Source organism: Dromiciops gliroides, chromosome 2, assembly GCF_019393635.1.
Source record: "Dromiciops gliroides isolate mDroGli1 chromosome 2, mDroGli1.pri, whole genome shotgun sequence".
Lineage (NCBI taxonomy): Eukaryota > Metazoa > Chordata > Mammalia > Microbiotheria > Microbiotheriidae > Dromiciops > Dromiciops gliroides.
In genome coordinates this window covers 300,372,764-300,393,126 of record NC_057862.1, presented here as the reverse complement: position 1 = coordinate 300,393,126, position 20,363 = coordinate 300,372,764, and the positions used below count along the sequence as shown (strand labels likewise).

The window sequence follows — 20,363 nt, the reverse complement described above, 5'->3', positions numbered from 1 at the left end:
GGCATTGTTTTCTTCAGTGAGATTATGCACCTTTTTTTCCATTTGGCCAAGTGAATTTTTTAAGGCAGTGTTTTCTTCAATGAGATTATGCACCTTTTTTTCCAGTTGGCCAGATGAATTTTTTAAGGCTTTGTTTTCTTCAGTGAAATTATGTGCTTCCTTTTCCAAGCTGCTGATTCTTTTTTCATAGTTTTCTTGTTTTGCTTTCATTTCTCTCCCCATTTTTTCTTCTACCTCTAGCAATTGATTTTTAAAATCCTTTTTGAGCTCTTCCAGGAAGGTTTTTTGTTCTTGAGACCAATTCACCTTCCCTCGTGAGGCTTCAGATGTAGGCAATTTGAGGCTATCCTCATCTGAGTTTGTGTTGGCTTCTTCCCTATTGATACAGAAACTCTCAATGGAGAGGGCTCTTTTTTGCTTCTTACTCATTATTGCAGCTTATTTATTTATTTTTTAAGTTGAGGTCTGCTCTGGGGGCACCAGGGTCCCTGTTTTGGGCTTCTTGTGCAGGGGTATAGGTGCTGTGTGACCAGCTTTTTACTCTGAGGCCTTTATGGTGTGTGGAGATCCCCCGCCCTGCACTTCCTGTCTGATTGTGCTCAGCCAGCCAGGCACCAGACCCCGGCATCTGATCCCACCTGACCTGTTCATGGCCCTCTCGGCCAGTGCAGGTAGGTTTTTCCACTGTCCTTCTTGGCCACCAGATTTTTGAACCAAGTTCCAGGGGCCTCAGTTGTTCTGCTGTGGCCTGCAGCTCCTGTTGACTTGCCCTGACCCCCTCAGTGCTGGGTTGCTGCCCTGCGCTGGGCCTCCCTTTTGCCTGAGTCAGACCGACCTTTTCCTGAAGTCTTCTAAATTATCTCTGGTTGGAGGACTGTGTCTTTCTGTCTCTTTGCAGGTTCTGTAGTTTCAGAATCTGTCCAGAGGCTTGATTTAATGTTTGTTTTGAGGGAACAGAAGGAGAGCTCAGGCAGCTTGCTGCTTCCTCTCCGCCATCTTGGCTCCACCCCAGAAGGGAAGCTTTTTGAAGGATGTGATGGGACTCTTTCTTTTTAGCCCTTCATGTGGTGCCTATTATAAAGTAAGACCTTAACAAGTGTTTGTTGACTACTGATTGACTACATGCATAAATAAGTAATTTGTTTTGGGGATTCAGACCCAAATGTTATTTTTCTCACTCACACATGCCTAACATAGAATTGGTCCCAAGGGTTTGTGCTCAAATACTTTTCCTTAACTTTACTTACAAATATGTGGCACTGGTTCTGAAATTAGTATCTACACCCTAAGCTTCAGCCTGCATCCCATTTTAATTAATTTACTCAATGACCATATCCTTATTCTATTGTTCAATCACAGATTTATGCAAGTTATATTTCATTCCTTCAAGAACTGTTCTAGCTCTTTAAAAAACATGCTGAGACACCAGATCTCACTATCACCATGCCATTGATCAAAAGCTTCAGTGAAAACTTTGATGACCCCTTTAGGCTAGGGAAATAATCAACAATTGGGGACAGCTGTTCAGTGACAATGTGATCTAGCAAAACAAGTAATGGATTTAAATTGGAGAACCTAGGATTAAATTATCTTCCTACTCTTTACTATTTACATGACCTATTACATGTCATTTCATTTTTCTGTACCTCAGTTTCCTTTTCTGTTATACAAGGATGTTGAAATGAATAAGCTCTAAGGTCCTTTCTAATTCTAAATCTAGGATCATATAAACTGAGGCTTAACAAGGAATTCTCAGTCTTTAGCACTGTGATTCTAAAGCTTCTTCAAGTTCTGACATTGTATACTTCATGATTCTAAGTTTTCTTGCAGCTCTAACATTCTGTGATCTGTGACTGAATGTATTTTATTCACATTGGTAGATAGTCATTATTTTACAGACCGGTATCATTCCCATATTTTGTTTTTATTTTTATTTGTCCTTTGAACAATAAAGAACAACCTTCTTTTTCTTTTTTTTTTTGCATCTCAACATGTATTTTGTTTCATTACTAAGCCATATTTAGTTGAGAAGTGAATAATGTACTTTCCTTCTTGTGTAGTGGAAGATGAACCTCTGAATAAGTGTAGATAAACACACACATTTATTTACTGCTGAAATACTCATGGCATGTCATGTGTTTGACTCTCCACCCCCCACCTCTCACCTCTTACTGAATGTAGGAAGAGCCTGCCAAAGTTAAATGCAACTAGTGCTTTAGTTGGTTCCACATTTTTGGAATTGTGTATCTAGACAATAACTACAGATAATTGAAGAAAGGAGATCCTAAGAATGCTAGAATTTTTCAGTTTTAGTTGGGTAAAACTGTCAATGGAGTGCAATAATTATTATTTTTCCTCATTTATTAGCTACTTTTCAAGAAATGGATGTGGCCTTTTATCAGCAAGGATAATGACGAGAAGTGTATTTTTTCTCATCTGGTTGGTATAAGGGATTCAAGGATCACTGGAGGCAGATGTCTTAGGGGTGAGGGGAAACCTATGAACTTTGAATACTTTCTTCTGGTCAGCAGTGACTTACAAGGCAAAGGCACTGTTACTTCAGATTAAATATAATGTGATCCCTTAAAGCCTTGTCTAATTCACTAACCCATTTAAGGAGGAACTTAAATGGACAGAATTTGCTTCCTTTCTTGAACCAGGGGAATTTATTCCCCATTTATACTTCCTCCTATCTTGCCTCATCACTGTCTGGCAAAATGATATCACCTCCCCATAAATCCTGATTATTTGATGTCTAAATTCATGTAATTTCTCCAGATAAAAATAAGTCAGTTTTCATGGTATTCTGAGTGTCTGCTTTAAGTGAATGGACCACACTACAGGAAGGGGGCCAAAAGGGAACCCCTGAACAAAAAGCCTGGGATTTAATGAAGAGTCTATATATTGAAACTCCCTGGAGATTTAACAGGAAGCTTCATAATGACTAAAAGCCAAATATAGAGATGTGAAAATTATATTTGTTAGATCCAAGTGATAGTTTGGTAATGCAAGAGTGTTTAACAATAATGATGTTAGTTATTTTCTAAGCCAATTAGGGAAGAATGAATAATAAAAATTCAGGAAAAAAGGAAAATCCAGTTGAGTTTTCACTTTGTCTCAGAAACACCAGAGACTTAGACAAAGAAAAATAGAACCCTCCAAGTAGCTCCTTCTGACCCAATGATGTTTCATTCTTCTGTCCTTCCAGGTGTCATGTCTCACAAGGATTTTATATTCAACCTTAGGATACCCTGGGAGATTTTCCATAAGAAAGAGATTAAATGCAAATAACCCAATACAATAAAAAGATAGTTTAATGCAATATATCAAATATTTATGAATCACCTAGTTTGGGAAAAAGAATGGTTTCAGTACTAGAGGAGGTACAAAAATGAGATGACAGACACTCCTCCTACTCTTAAGGAGCTAACAAGTTTATAAATAGAAGTGACTTACATAGAAAACTCTAATATTAAATACTATATAAGTACATAAGAGTTACTGGGAGTACTTCAATGTTTGGTCTTTGGCTAGGGCCAAGAGTGAATTCTGCAAAGTCAGATGAATTCAGTCCTCAAAAAAACCTCTCCCTCACTCCCATTCCCCCCCCCCCCCCCAATAAAAAAAAATAACCAAAAAACGTGGAAGCTTAAAGAGATGAAATGATGTGGGATTGCACCATGTGGGGAGTTACAGCTATTCTCTGATTCCAGCAGTCTTCTTGGCAGTTACTACTGGATGACAAATTTACCAGTTTTTTAAAAAGTGCAAATGTAAGGTTCTCTAGCAACTTATAGATTAAAAAGTGGTTAGTTTCATTATTGAAATCCCTGATTTTTTTTTCCTAATGAATTAATTCAAATGTATTTGATATATAAGACAGTATTTGGTTAACTGTCCCAGGGAAGGGTGATGGACTTCTCTAATTAATTTCTTAAAATAATCATTTCCTGATAGCACTGATGATAATGGTATGACCTTGTTCACAGGACTATGGTAAGGAAAGTACTTTGTTAACACTGATGTATTGTACAAGTGTGAAATGTTATTATGTCTTGAAAGACTTCATCTTTTGGCTTTTTGCAAGTTTCCTCTACTGCTCAGGGTACCTAGCCCTTACCAGTGCTTTTGAACCTTATCTTTTTACTCTCACCTCAGGTCAAACGCAACTTAATATGTAGTAGTGTGGTGTATATATATGGAGAGAGTGAGATACACACACACACACACACACACACACACACACACACACACACACACATGCAGAGACAGAGAGAGACAGAAAGGCAGAGAGAATGTGTTGGGGGAGGGCGGCAGTATGCCTAATGAGGAAGGAGGAAGCATTCTGGCCTGCTGCTATTGAAAGCCCAGTCAAGAGACAAACTAAGGAGCTTTATTTTACCATTATCTGAAGCTTGTTTTATATTATTTTTTCTTTCATTATATTTTTTACATTTGTATTTTATATTATTCTTTTAAATTAGGAATCAGAAACACCAATAAAAAGAGTATTAAGCTGGATAGCTAAAGGAATTAGTGGTATTGTTTATCTCTTGGTTCAGAAGGCCTGAATTAACTAGAAATATATCTTCAGTCCCTGGCCCCCAAGGGCACCCTTTACACAGAAGATAGCTTTGTGAGAAAGATGGACACCCAATGCTTTATCTATTACCATAACACTACTTTTAAGTAAGAATACAATTGCTGTGGAGGCAGCTAGGTGGCACAGTGGATAGAGCACTGGCCCTGGATTCAGGAGGACCTGGCCTCAGACACTTGACACTTATTAGCTGTGTGACCCTGGGCAAGTCAATTAACCCTCATTGCCCCTACCCCCAAAAGAAAAGAATACAATTGCTACTATCACAATGTACTACTATAATCACTAGTATTATTTTAATTACTGCAGCATTAGTAGTAATGTCACTAGGATCAATATTAGGACTCCTATCAATATTAAGATTTCTAACATTAGAGATAGAAAGCACTTTAAATACATTCTATTATTCAAAATTTACTAAAATCCCATTTAGTAGATAGGACAGGAACTTTTAGCAGTTTCATCTCTGAAAAAGAACAATTTAAGGATTAGAAAGGTAACATTATTTTCCTCTAGGTTCATACAGCTGCTATTCAGTAGTCAAAGCAGACTCTATCCTGGGTCTTCTAACTCATTTCCAGTGCTCTTTCCTATACTTACTTCAAAAGAACTGTTATTTTTATCAATGTTAGCCATCCTTCCACCAAATGTAGAAGACGATGCGTCTCTGTGTTTCAGTTGCTGTGACCAAAATTTCAACACCTAGTGGCCAAACTTCTGGTAAGGAGTCTGTTCCAAATATAGCTAGGCTGGTCTTTGGACAACAATCACACAACACAGTCTGTTCCTGGGCCTCTACTTGAAGTCTTTCCAGATTGGTAGGCAATGACAAGGAATTGTGCTCTGATGTCCTAGCCTTTGAAAACCAGCATCAAAGGTCAACTCTGTGCTATGATGACGGATAAGAAGACAAATTTAACAAAAATGAAGAATCATCTTGCAAAAAGAAAATACAAGATTTTCTAGGCACTCTATAATATAGTACCACCTTGGTCAACATTATCTCTTACCATTCCCAAGGTATACCATCTGCTTCAGCCAGTCTGATCTCCAAAACTTGCCAATCTTTCCAAGTCCCTCTATAGTCCTGTACACATCTTTTCTTAATAATTTTAGTAACAAATATCCTGCCCTTTCCTGACATGATCATCCATAGTCTACCACATTTTTGTTATCTTATTAAAGACAATCCAACAATCCATCATACCTAGTCTTTGCTGTATTTTCAAAGTGTTTTATCTGTTTGAGTCACATCTCTCCAACAAGATCATATCTTTCTCTTTTTTCTTTTTCTTTCTTTCTTTTTTTTTTTTTGAGATTAAGTATTAATATATAGCACCTAGTACAGAACTGTGTTGTGGTAGGTAGTAAATAATTACTTTTCAATAATAGAATATTGAAGTTGGAAGTAATGTTAGAAATAAGCTGGCTAATCTTTCCTTTCAATGATGGAATCACCTCTGACATTTGCATGAACATTTTCATGGACAAAGGAATTGTTATCTCAAAAAACAGCTCATTCAATTTGAAGGCTTCACTAACTGTTAGGAATTTCTTCCTTAAATTAATCCTAAAATGTGTTTCATTTTAAATTCCCTTTCATTCTATCTTCTGGAACTACAGAGGATTCTTACTTTAAGTTTGAATTGGTCTCTGAGGTACTCTACAAATCTGAAATTCTTTGTTTTTATGGCTTCACATATTTGAAGATAACCATTGTGTCTTCCAACCTCCTCTACCTCCAACAAGTCTCTTCTCCAACCAAAACATCCTCAGTTCTTTAAAACAATCTGTATTTAACATAATTTCTAGTCCTCTCACCATTCTGTTTGCCCTTTTCTGGGACCGATCCAGTTTCTCAATGTGTTACTTAAGATGTACTGTCCAGAACTGACTGAAAAAATGAATGTAAAAGCATTTTCTAAAGACTTACTATATGCCAAGCAGCATAGTAATGACTACAACAATATAAATAGGAAGAAAAGTAACAGAATAATTGAAACTAAATGCTGTGATGACTAAGCTTGGTCCCAAAGAAGAAATAAGAGGTAGTTTTCCTTGAAGAGTATAAGGACTATGAGCATGAAACACTGTACAAAACTATAGTAGTCTTTTTTTCACGTATTTGTTGGTTTTTTTTAATTCCTCACCTCTCTTTTGTCCTTTGTTATATATGTTGGTTCTTTTGATGGCATAGGGAGAAGATATATATTAGGAAATATTGGTGATGAAAAAAAAGATATCAATAAAAACTTCATTAAAAAAAGGGGATATCCTGAATTGAACATAAGATGTGCTTTGACCAGCAAAGAGTAACAATAAACATATTGCTTCCCTTCTTCTGGATATCAGATCTCTATTAATGCAGTCTAAGAGGATAAAGGCATAAAGTTTTAAAAATATTTTGATAACTGTACTTCAATATATTTGATTTCCTTTATATACTATGTTTTTTTAATTTTTGCATTTAAAACAATATTCTAATAAGAAGCCAGTGGGCCAAAAGGGTCCATGGAACACATAAACAAAAAGGTTAAGTATCCATGATCTAGTCTAATCTCTTCATTTTACAGATGAGAAAACTAAGGTGCAGAGAAAGAAAATTATCTAAAGGTCACAGTTAGTTGAACCCCTATCATATATATATATATATATATATATATATATATATATATATATATATATATATATATATATATACATACATATATATGTATAATTTCTCTATTCTCTCAACTGTGTTCCCAAATAAGGTAGTAATTCTTATTCAAAGAGGCTCATATGCAGTTTACAAGAGTTCCATTTAGTGGCTATTCTTGATTTATAAATAAAAATGATCTCATGTCTGTCTAGATGTCCTTTCTTTCAATAATGAATCTTCAGTTATATTCCCATTGAATGTGACCATTTAAATGACTTCTCTGAGTAGAATTACCTTGAAATATTTAAGGCCTTATTGATTCATCAATTCATTAAAAAATTAAACATTCACCATATGCTTAACACAATATATTAGACAGTATAGAAAATACAAAATGAATATTAATCGATATAATTTTTATCTTATATAGTGTTATAATTATTTATTTTATATTCTTGCTAGATTGCAAGTTATGTGTTGGTAAGACCAGTGTGTTATGAGTTTTATATCTCCTACCATGCCTAACAAAAGGCTAAACAAACAATTTTTGATTTAACAAATCAATTGGCATGCCATTTGCTCTCAAAGAATTTAGAATCTAGTATTCAATAAAGTTGTATACACTCTATATTCATCTGGGGAGGTTGATTATTTTCCCTCTCAAACTCCCCTAATCATTTTACTAAGCATTCTTTTAATTTTTTTCCCAATCTCTAGAGATGGTCTATGATATCCAAGATATAGTAGTGACAGAAAACATTCCAAGAAGGTTCTACACAAGTAACTTAAGGAAAGTAGGAAAGGAGAAAGAAAGAAGGTAGTATTATTAACTGCTTTATTATGTGCCAGATACTGTACTAAGGGCTTTACAAATATTTTGTCATTTGATTATCACAGCTTCCTTGGGAGGTAGATGCAATTTTATTACCACCTTTTATAGGTGAAGGGAATGAGGCAAACAGAGGTTAAGTTTCTTGACCAGAGTCACACAGCTAGTAAGTGACTGAGGCTGGATTTCAACTCAGGTCTTCATGACAACAGGCCCAATGGTCTATCAAGTATATCTAGCTGTCTCTAGTCTGAAGGGGCTAAATAAAGAGTCACAGATTGTTTTGGGTTACAACAATTCTGGTTCACAACCAGTTTCATGTCTACTCTCAAGGTTTTTTGTTTTGTTTTACAGATAATAGAATAAATTACATGGAAAATAATCAGAATATTAAATATAAACTATCATTTGGGAATGAAAAGACACATATTTTAGCATGATCACATGTATTGTGAATCCCTTCAAATGATATTTTCATATTTTTCCCCCTTTATCTGAGCCTTGAAAGCCTTTCTTCCCTTATAAATTTACAGTACTTCAAAACATCTGCTACTTCAGGGTTCAAGCTGTGCATTAGGGTTCAGATAATTTGCTGAGACCTTTCAAAGCAAAACTTCGGCGTAAATAACTTGGTAGGAAATACAATGGAAGCTTGATCTTTTATGAGCTAACATGACTTTTGTTGAATATCCCCCATATGCTTCTTTTACAATTTTATTTTTTCTTGGTATTTCCTTCCAAATGGCCTAGTTTCTATTTACACTTCTTTAAAAGAAATTTAGTATTACACTAGAACCAAGTGTAGGCCTAGATAAATGGGGGAGAGGAGAGGATACATACATATGAACATATTGTTTTAAGAAATGACCTACTAATTCTGGTGATTGATTTAGATATATATCACATGTAGATCTTATTAGAAATTTATTAGGAATTATAGGCTTTATTAGGAATTTATATAGAAAAACGTACCTTCAATTATAATAATTTCAGAAGCATATTCAGGAATTTATTTGGGTATGGAAAGCAAATCGTGGGTTGCCACAGTTAGGCAAAGGTATACATGAACCAGGCTTATTTTTTTTTAATTAGTTTTTTGTTATTTGAAATTTCATAAGGACCAGTTCATGAAAAACTTTCAAGTAAAAATGGCCAGGCATCTGCAGTAGGGTTTATAATATGCATCAGTGGAAATAGGTATTTAAGTTTTGACAACTGATAGTTTTAATTAATTAATCTAATAACTCCTAATTTAATAACTACTATGTTTATAGCATTGTGCTAGACATAGCTTTACCTTACTTTTTTTGAATGCTTAATTGCACATGCTTCAACGTGGCCTCCAAATTTCTTTTTTTCCTGCAACTTTATTCCTAACCATCTGGCCTTCTTTTGCTTCATAAGAAATATGACATTGTTCTAGGAAACAAAAATAGGTGAGGATCTTGAACAGGAGTTTTAAACTATTTTGTGGTCATTAACCACTTTAGATTTCTGGTGAAGCCTTTGGGACCCTTCTAAGAAATCCTGTTAGAGGTATAGGCTGAAACACAAAGGATTACAAAGTAAACCAATTTTATATAAATATTTGCATATGTAATATATATATATATATATATATATAAATATATCTCATCTTAAAAAAACCCTATTCTAGATCAAACTGTCAACTCAAAGTCTGTCTTTCAAATCCTTCCTAAATATTTTCAATATAGTTTTCCACTATCTATTGGCAAAATATATTTTGCTGAATTCCTTCATCCTGTGTTTCATTCCTTCAGGGGGTTGTTCCCAGACAGTCGACAACCATTTTCTTCTAAAGTTTGAAATCATGATGGATTAAGGTGTTTCCTATCTGAAGGGTCTTGTATTGTTATCAGAGATTATGAAAGTCCAGAAAACCTTTGAGAGTCAAAGAAATGGATTTCCAGGAAAATAATTTCATGTAAAAGGGAATTAACTTATACTCAGAAGACAGTTGACTATTAAATCTAAAAGGAAATTTAGGTGAAACAACAGTATATTGAGAAAGCAGGCGCTTTCAAGACATAAGACCTGGGTTCGAATACTATTTCTGATGTTTAATGCCTGTGTGGTAGTAACACCTTCCTCAATTTTATTTTCCTCATCTATATAATGAGGACATTGGACAAAATGGCTTCTGGATTTCCATTGCATCTTTAAATCTTTGATCCTACATAATTTATTCCAACCTCCCATTTTACAAGAAGAAAATTTAATTTTCCAAATACACAATATCAAGATAGTGACAAAATAAGGCCTAGAACTCAGTTCTTATGAGTCTCAAATTGGACTACTCAATTTATAATTCACAGTTGTACTCCTATTCCATGTACTGGACAGAGCATGATTACTTAGAAATTCAAATTCTTGTTTATCCTTCATGGATTATGTGATCAGTGTCCTTGCCTGTCCTCCCATCTAATCCCAAATGAGTGGATGATTAGGCAGAGGATAGATTAGAATCTCAGGTATGTAATCTTGAGTGAGTTTGCCATTTTATATTGGAGTTGACCATCTCCACCTAGTATAAGTTCAGGTAATCAGAATAGAAAACACTTTTTTTTTTTTAAAGGAAGTGGATGAACTTTTTACAGCCCTCTTTTGCATGCATCTCTAGCATGTGCTGTAGAGTTTTACTGTTTTCCTTAGAACCAGGAGGAAAAAAGTCTTTCTATTGAAATGCTAATGGAGAAGCAGACTGTATAATAAGACTGCATCCCCTTTGGGTCTACATATAATTTACACATAAAATGAAATTGCACATGGCCCTATTTCATAGCATATTTGTTTAATTATCTTCCTTAAAAAGCTTTTTTCAATTAATTTTCAATATTTAAAAAAGGAATAAAAATGTCAGTTTATCTACATACCTGATAATTAAATATAGTTTGGGGAATAATTACATTATCTAATAGTGGAAATTTGTCCAGCTCTAACAACAACCATTTAGCAAGGGTTCTGCTAATTTCCCTCTTGTATAAGGGCTCACTCTCTCTTCCATAGAGGATCAGGCTTGAGGGGTATCAAATGTAGATACTGTATTGATTCCCACGAAAATGTATTTATAAAGTCATAGCCTACCTTGAGAAATGTAAATTTCAGCTCCTTATGAGGTGAAAAGTCGGGTTTCTAAATTTCTGCATGGAGTGTCAAAGCTAAACAGTAAACATAAGCTCTTGTGTAAAATAGAAAATCAGTTATTCAAATATATGAATTTTATTTCTTTTTATGATATATTGTTAAGGCTAATCACTTGTGTTATTGGTTCCTCCTCTCCAGGTAGAACATTCAAATTCAATGAAAGTTATTAGCAGGCTTGAATAACACAAGTATATTTGAATTTTCACAATGGCTTTCTATTACATTAAGACTCCAGACTTAAGAAGCATACAAGGATGTCATCGCATGTAATGTTGCCACTTGTGTTTAGGTCTAGAAAGAAATACACAATTAAGTTGAACTGTTCATCTTGTTTTCCCTCAAAGACACTTTATTTCCCATTTCCACTCCATATAGAGCCTAACTGGTTTTCCTCTATGTCTGGCATGCATGACTTCTTCACTTTCATCTGTTGGAATCTCTTGTTTTTTTTTTTTTTTTTAGTTTTTTTTAAGTGTCATCTAAATTTTCATTATCTGCATGAAGGATTTCCTGTTCCTCCCAACTTCTACTGCTCAATTTCATAATGTTACCTTGCATTTGTATATGTCTTAGTTTTGATGATGGTGGTATGATGTTTAAAATCTAATGTGGGTCCTAACCTGCCCCGCCCTCCCCCCTCAGTTTTGGGGGGAAGTTGGCTAAAATTACTGATAAATTCAGCAAGAGTTTAGGCTTTTAAGTATTTATTAAATTGTATTAGAAGTTATTGAAGAGAGAGAGGATGAGAGAAGATCTCTTATAGAATGGAAAACCCTAGCTTAGATCTATGTGGAATATCCCTAGCAGCCCATGTGAAGTTCTGCCTCCAAGCCGAAATCTCAGACAAAAAAGAGACTGATCCTCTGACATTTCTCCCAGAAGCCCTCTGTGAAACAGGAAGCAGGGCCATACACACACACACACACACACACACACACACACACACACACAGAGCTGCAAGCTAATTGGCTGGTAGCTTTGATTGACCTGACTACAGGAGGTTCTATAGACGTAAGTTATATGCTTTCTCCTCAGGGTGGAGCCCTGATAATCACAGTGGTAGTGTGTACCTATATTCCATATGAAACAGAAATGATTATTATGTACCAAGATGGATAGAGCCAACTTGATGGTAACCACAGTATATTTTGAAAATCTGAAATGACCTCCTCAAAATACTCTCTTTAGATCACTGTCTTCCTATCAGATGTCTGTCTTTGTGAATTGTAAACAAATTCCCTTAGCATAAGAGATTAATAAAAGTGAGGAGGAGGATAATGTAGGTGATAACTAATATTTATTTGTAAAATGCTTACTTGTGCCTGGCAGGGTGCTAAAGCCCGTTACAATTATCTCATTTGTTCCTCACAACTACCTTGTAAGGTAGGTGCTAGTACTATCCCCATTTTACATGTGAGGAAACTGAGGCATATAGGTGTTAAGTGACTTGCCCAGTGTCACATACCTAGTGGGTATTTGAGGCTAGATTTAAACTCAGATCTTCTTGACTCTGAGTCCTCAGCTCTTTCCGCTCTTTTTGCAAATAAAGCCTCAATTCAGGAATCTGATGATCACAATTATTTTGAATAATTACCTAACTGGCAGCTGGGCTAGGCTTTCAGTCCAAAGGAACTTCGATTTCCTGGAGATGCATTTGAAGAATTCCTGGGAAGGAAACAGAGTGGAAACTCTTTAATTTGTGTGACTAATTGGGGTTTGCCAATTCCCCTCTCCTTGGGTAAAGTATTTCCAATCACTGGCAGTACCACTTTGTGCAAATTAAAATTCAAGAACAGGCCCTTCACCCTCTGCTCCCAGTTGATTTGGTCCTAGTAATGTTTCCATGAAAATTGTGTTTTAATCTTGACTCTTGTTAAAAATAAATACGCAGAAATGTTTTGGCTCTTCAAACCATTCTACATTAAAAGTCCATCTAAATGCAATCAACTTTATTAGCTCACATAAAAATTAAATTCTTTCCAAAGGTGAGCTATCATACTGCAACTTTATAGTGTAGTTTCCTTCTCATTACTAAAATTCCATAGAAAATTTCCAAGAGCTAGCTGTTTAAAGCAGTGTTCTATCCATTGTGCCAACTAGCATGGGGGATAGAGCACTGGACAAGAAGTCAGGAAGACCTCAGTTCAAATTCAGCCCCAGATATTTATACCCATGTGACCCTGCACAAGTCACTTTGCCACTTTATGCCTCAGTTACTTCATTTGGAAATGGGAATAATAATGACACCTATGTCCCAAGATTATCATGACAGTCAAATTAGCTAATGTATAAAGTGCTTTGCAATCTTTAAAGCACTATACAAATACTACATATTGAGGCAGCTAGGTGGAGGAGTAAATAGAGCAATGGGCCCAGAGTCACAAAAGACCTGCATTTGAAATCCAACCACAGTCACTTATTACCTGTGTGACCCTGGGCAAGTCACTAGACTTTTGTTTACATCAGCTTCCTAAACTGTAAAGTTGAAATCGTAATAGTGTCTACCTCACAGGGTTATTGTGAGGATCAAATGAGATACTATTCATACAGCATTTAGCACAGTGCCTGGCACAGAGTAGTCACTATTTAAAATGCCTGTTCCCTCCTCCTTCCCTTCTTTTCCTTCTGTACCCATCCCTGACCCCCAAATGGTAAAAATCCTAGCTCTAAAAATCAACCCATTCCACTTACTTTTTTAAAAATTAAAACTATGATGTCACTGCTATTAGGAAGCCCCCTCTACCATTACACATAAAAATCTACAGTGCAATTTATGGTCAGAGAGTCACATAAGGCACTGATTAATTCACCAACTTCCCTAATGTCACATGGAAAATACACATGGATCAGAGGTAGAGTTTGAATTGACATCTCCCTGACTGGAATCAAGGTTCTATAACTATCTAGTATACATATCATGTTGTCTCTTCCTTTTTCCATTCAATGATGATGATGATGATAAGAAACACATTTGTATAGAACTCTTCTCCAACTGTTCTGTGAGATGTGTAGCTATTATTATCCTTAATTTATGGATAAACCAATAGGAACTCTAGATCTATGATTTGGTGAAATTGGAGTCAAGAACATCTGGGTTACAGTCCCAGCTCTTCTTATAGATGTAGAAGTCACTTAACATCTGATGGGCTAGCTGCTGCTCTCTATTGCTATGGGAAGTTTTCATAAACCAGTGAAAAGACAGATTTATACCCTGAATCACATAGCTAGTAAATATGGGAAACAAGATTATTCTGGTATTAGAAGAGGAATTTTTCTATAAGGTCATTTTGCCTTTTTTCATTGGAGACTGGACAATCTAAACTCAGAGTCTCATAATTTTTTAGAGTTAGAAGGGATATTAGATATGATTTCCCCGAATTTCACAAATTTCAGGTGACAAAACTGAGGTGCACAGAGATTAACTGACTTACTCAGAGTCAAGTAGTTAGTTCCTAGTGGGGTTGACTAGAATTCAGGTTCCCTTGCAGCTGACTCTTTTTCGAGTAATACTGCCTCTTTATTTGTGAACAATAAGCTATATCTACACAAATGAAATAGAGACTTCAATAATCATGTGGAGAATCATCCTCTCTGAAGAAATCTGTTTTTTAAAATCATTCAACTAGTGCCCTGATAGTTTGTTGTTTTTGTCATTTTTTTAAAATAAAAAGACAATAACCAGAAGTACAGAGACTGAAAAATTCTCCCTTCCCAGACCTATTTCTCTATCTCATGTTCTAAATACCTCTAGAAGGTACATCAAATTTTGATGAGGGTTTTTCCCTAGGAGTTGGACCATAGGGGGAGTATAGAATGAGCCACACAGTTAATGTATGAATCATTGACCCAAGTCTTTGTTGGGAGAAAAACTTTGTGGTTTCTGAAAGCTAGGTTACATTCAAATTGTGAATCAAGATGCTTGTCAAGTTTCCAACCTCCAGGAAGACTGATAATAGTGTTCTTAAGGGCATTGTACTAGGGCTGAAAAATGGGGTTAGAGAAAGTTTTCAAAGTCTACATTCCAAACAAAAAAGAACTCATCATATTCTCCCTTCCTCTGAGGCCAATTTTTACCTGTGGAGTTGACTGAATTGAGACATGGGCTATTGAGAGATGAATGGGAGAGAGAGGAGTACTACCTGCAGAAACTGGAATAGAATTCACACTAGATTGAGTAAACATGAAAGATCACTAGGGTCATTACTAGAAGCTGAGCAAAATGCTAGGTTGAGTGACAGCATAGTAACCCAGCTAAGATAAAACATGATAGAGAGGGAGGCATAAGAATTGGAAAGAAATACTATAAGATGTATGCTATAACTAACTGAGACCAAACTAGAAATTAAAGGGAAGGTTGTTCACTGACAGGCATATGGTATTTTCTAAAGGTATATTACATATGCACATATATACACATACCTATATAGAGATACCATATTTTATATAATTTATATATAATACATCAATATAAAATATAATATATTTATTTATATGATATGTTGAAATATTTATACTTAATTTTGTATATATACAAATATATATGTATACATTTTCCTGAAACATGCTTTTATTTCTTAAGCTTTGTGAATCTGTGTTTATAAGGTGGGGAGCATATGACTACATTCCCTAGAAATGTCTAATATTAAGGTTTCCACATTATCTGAATTTCAGAGAACAAACTAGAAAATCTGAAGTCTTCAAATTACCCCTGGCCGATTTGTGGGAGAAGGGTGTTAAGGGCTAAAATTCTAGCTAAACTGTCTAAAATATTTAATGAGTGGTTGCCAATAAATTATAAGCTTTAGAAAGAGTTAGACTTTTAAGCATTTATTAAGGAGAATAAGAATTTGGTAAAGAAAGAAGAAAAGGCCTAGATTCATATCTATTAAAGGGTGAGTGCATTTCTAGCTCCCTTCTCCACCAGCGTCCCCAGGAAAAGAGAGAGAGGCAGAGCGTCTGGCTCCCCCTTCCTCTTCCCACCAGCCAACATCACTTCCTGACACCAAAGAAAAGACACATGGTCCTGCCCTCAAAGACCTTCCTTCATGGTGGAGCTTTCCTACAGTAAGTCTCCAGCAGGCGGTGTCATTCCAATCATTACAAGGGCCATACTAAAACAAGGGTTATATTTTGAGGGCTCATCAAGACATAGCAAGCAAAGGCATATGTACATAAGGTAACCAAGTTGAGACAGCACTCCTCTAAACATTAAAGTTAGAAAGAGCATATTGTTCACACTACTATTGTGCAGTTTTGTGTGGGGATAATTAGAACAATGTTATTTTATTGAACAGTTTATCAACAAGTATTTAAGACCTATGTTCAATGCTGGAGATACAAAGGAAGGCAAAAACATAATCCATGCCCTCAAAGAGTTCATATTTTAAAGACAGAGGCAATCAAATAATTATGTGCATATATCCATATATATTATAGATAGCATCTTTACAATATGTATTTACTATAAATAAGCAGAAATCTCAGAGACAAGGCACTAGAAAGGACTCTTGAAAAATGTAGGCTTTTAGTTGAGTCTCAAAAAAAAAGACAAGGAATCTAGAAGGTTGAGCTGAGGAAGAATAGTTTTTTGAAAATGGAGGAAAGTTTGTTCTAATGCATAGTCAGGAGATGTAAAGTTGTCTGTGAGGAAAAAGAAGCAAGCCAGTTCAAGGTAAATAAATAGTGAGGAATTAAAAGGGAGAGGGAGAGAAGGAGCTCTTAATTTCAGAGGTGCCCAAGGACTATATCAAGAATACAACTTCAAAGACTCTGTAGTCTTTTGTGCACTTTTAATTGTGGGGAGAGTGAAAGGTTAAGTAAAGAGTTTTTTCTTCTAGAAGAAGGAAAATGTGGCTACTGTCCTGCATGAGCCACTAGATACTGTTAAACAACCTTTCCAGGTCCCTTACATGTCTTCATGCAAGAAAGATGTGATAGTGGAGATAGTGGGGAGGGGGAATGTGACATTAAATGAGCAGTAGGGGAAAAGAGGAAGACCTCTATAAGTTGCCTTATTTTTTAGATGCTCATTTAAGAGTTTTAGAAGATGAGGTACTTTGGGTGGCTTGAGAACGGAAAGAAAGTAATAGCCTCTGTAGTGAGTTTGGATAATGAAACAATTAGGGAGACACACAGCAATTCCCTTGCTACAGAGAGGGCCCAGTTGATATTAAAGGAATAAATTTGTAGTGGAATTAGTCATCATACTTTTGTGATTTCTGCTTGCTACATTCAGAAGTTTGTTCTTAGATTTAATTGAGGCAGATGGTGAAAATCATCTAAAATCAGAGATTGGCAAGGTTTATCTGATGATAGGGAAAGGGGATAAGGAATTCAAGAGTAGAAGACAGCATAGATTTGAACTGATTCCCGAAGGAGTCAATATAGAGAAAGGAAAAGAGTATAGTGAGCACAAGGGGGTGGTGTGTGTGTGTGTGTGTGTGTGTAAACTTAGGGATAAAGAATTTGGAAGATTGGAGGTAATAATGAAGATGAGAAATGAACATGGGGACCATAAATAAAAGATAAAAGGGAAAGATAAAATAATAAATTAGTATGATAAAAAAGGAGTTTCAGAATTCATGGAAGTAGGTAATTACAAAATCAATAACATTACTATCCCTCCTAGCAGATGAAGTAGACTAGAGGAGCAGACATTTGGAAGTGAGTATTAGAGGGATAGTGAACAGTTATAATGTTACTATAGACTATGACAAGAGTACCATTAAAAAGACTTCACAGGCCTTCTAGAGCCAGAAACCAGAGTAGTGACCTTACTCCCACCACTTCCTCAGACGCTATTCAGGATCCTGTACTTTTCCCCAAAATGGAGACCATCCTTCAACACTGCTCATTCTTGTCAAGAGTACTGCAAACCTTCCTCCAGAAGGCTGGCAAATCTCTGCTCTTCTATGCCCAAAACTGACCCCAAATGATGGAAGTTGGCTCCAAACCTGCTTCTTAGGCTATGACCACTTCACCAACTCATTTCCAGCAAGTAAAAGAGACACCCCCAGCCAATAAGAAGGACAAAACTTCCAAAGCTGTGGTCCAGCCTGCTGATGATTCTCAACAGGCCAACGGAGCATTCTAGCTTCCCTCTGGCCATCCATGCTTTGCCACGAGCCAGGAACCTGCCGGCAAATGTCCCTTCCTAGCAGCTCAGGTGAACTAAGGAACCAGCAATGTGTTCTGTAAGGCCAGTTTAGAAATTCAAGAGCATGTGCAGGAAATGCAGGCTGTAAGGAAAGAAGTTGCTCAAACACCAATGAATCCTACTGTGATTAACCTCAAGACAGGTAGAGAAGACCAGAATGGTTTGCTGATGAATTTCCAGGATCTCATGCAGAAGCAAAGACCAGAAAGGGTATCTCATCTCCTTCAGGACAACTTGCCAAAATCTGTTTCCATTTTTCAGTATGATCGTTTCTTTGAGAAAAAAAAATGATGGGAAAGAAAGTGATCATAGTTACCGAGTGTTTAAAACCATGAACCGGAGGGCACACATATTCCCAATGGCAGATGACTACACAGATTCTCTTGTTACTATAAAGCAGGTGTCTGTCTGTCTGGTGTAGCAACGACTACAGAGGAATGAATCTTCGTCCTCAGGTGTATGGGGCAGTCAAGTAATGAAAACATTAAACAACATGGTGCTGGAGCAGGTGGCACTAGAAATATTTCTGAAACTAGTAAGTTTCATGTGGATCTAGAACGAGAATTGGCCGACCTCCATGGGAAAGATGCAGCATTACCGTTTTCGTCCTGCTTTGTTGTTGTTGTTGTTGTTTTGGTAAGGCAATTGGGGTTAAGTGACTTGCCCAGGGTCACACAGCTAGTAAGTGTTAAGTATCTGAGACCAGATTTGAACTCAGGTCCTCCTGAATCCAGGGTTCGTGCTCTATCCACTGTGCCACCTAGCTGCCCCCTGCTTTGTTGTTAATGATTCAACCCTCTTCACTTTTGCTAAGATGATGCCAGGCTATGAAATTTATTCTGATTTTGGGAACCATGCGTCCATGATCCAAGGAATTCGGAATAGCCGAGTGCTGAAGTGTATAATTCACCATAATGATGTAAGCCACTTCAGAGAGCTGCTAAAGAAATCAAACCCGACAATCCCCTAAGATTATTGTGTTTGAAACTGTTTACTCAATGGATGGGGCTGTATGTCCATTGGAAGAGCTGTGTGATGTGGGCTCATAAATATGGGGCAATTACCTTTGGAGATGAAGTCCTTGCCGTGGGATTGCATGGTGCTTGAGGAGGTGGGATCAGCGATCAAGATGGAATCATGCACAAAATGGACACCATTTCTGGAACCCTTAGCAAAGCCTTTGGTTGTGTTGGGGGCTATATCGCTAGTATGAACTCTTTAATAGACACTGTGTGATCCTTCACTGTTGGCTTCATTTTCACCACTTCCCTCCCCCCACCCCCCACCCCCAAGCTTCTGGCTGGAGCCCTCGAATGGGTCCGCATCTTAAAGAGCGCTGAAGGCTGAGCCCTTTGCCGGCAGCACCAGCCAGTCCAACGTCAAATTTATGAAACAGATACTGGTGGATGCCGGGCTCCCTGTAGTTCACTGCCCCAGTCACATCATTCCAGTCCGGGTGGCAGATGCTGCTAAAAACACAGAGGTCTGGGACGAACTCATGAGAAAACATAATATCCAAGCCATCAATCACCTCCCCAGTCCCCCAGAGAGAAGAGCTCCTCCGCATTGAACCCACCCCTCACCATACCTATGATATTTTACGAATCTTAATGATGGACTGTCCTTCAGTTAATGTAATTGAATAGTACTCTACATACCATTAAAGGATATGAAGAATATAGTGGTCATTCATGTCAACTTCCTAATAATATTCCAAGAGAAAGATGAGAATGTTTCTAGTGTCTGGAGAAAATTCATCATGGAGTGTCTATTAAAGGTGTAAATACCTAAGAGTCCATGTTCCACTCCAAGCTGGTTCTTCTAAGTAGTGAAATGAAAATAAACTTTTTTCATGGCTGAGCAGGGGTCCATCACTTACAGCTACCTACAACTAGTCAGGTTGCTAAGGGAAATAGATGGAATGTGAATAGATAAATAGAAAAGTAAATTAATTGGATATTATACAGGTCAG

At 36.6% G+C, this 20,363-nt stretch overlaps 1 pseudogene; it reads left to right on the top strand.

Moving 5' to 3' along the window:
* The first annotated feature begins 5,259 nt into the window (after positions 1-5,259).
* LOC122738768 lies at positions 5,260-20,037 on the top strand (annotated as a pseudogene).
* The last annotated feature ends 326 nt before the right edge of the window (positions 20,038-20,363 follow it).